The 253-nt window shown below is 80.2% G+C and overlaps 1 protein-coding gene across 1 annotated transcript in view; it reads left to right on the plus strand.

Annotated features, from left to right (window-relative positions):
* EBF1 (early B-cell factor 1) overlaps positions 1-253 on the plus strand; it is a 384,168-nt gene that overhangs the window by 579 nt on the left and 383,336 nt on the right. The window lies entirely within an intron of this gene.

Below are 253 nucleotides of genomic sequence, written 5' to 3' on the forward strand. Positions count from 1 at the left end.
GAGCGGCGCCGGGAGCCGCGGTTTGCAGCGGCCGGAGCCGGGAAACGCGCCGCCGTGCGAGCGGAGTCACTCCGGAGTGGCCCGTGTGCCCGCACTAGGCAGCCTGGGTGTGCACACGGGGCGCGCGTGCAGGACTGGCACGCGGGAGCTGCGGGCGCGGGGGGGGAGTTAGCGCGCGGTAGGAGCCGTCGGGCCGGCCCCAGCACCCCCCTCCCCCCGGCCGGGGAGCGGCGGCCACGGGCGCAGGCGCGGG

This window comes from Gavialis gangeticus, unplaced genomic scaffold (genome assembly GCF_001723915.1).
Source record: "Gavialis gangeticus isolate Ggan-Ray unplaced genomic scaffold, GavGan_comp1, whole genome shotgun sequence".
NCBI lineage: Eukaryota > Metazoa > Chordata > Crocodylia > Gavialidae > Gavialis > Gavialis gangeticus.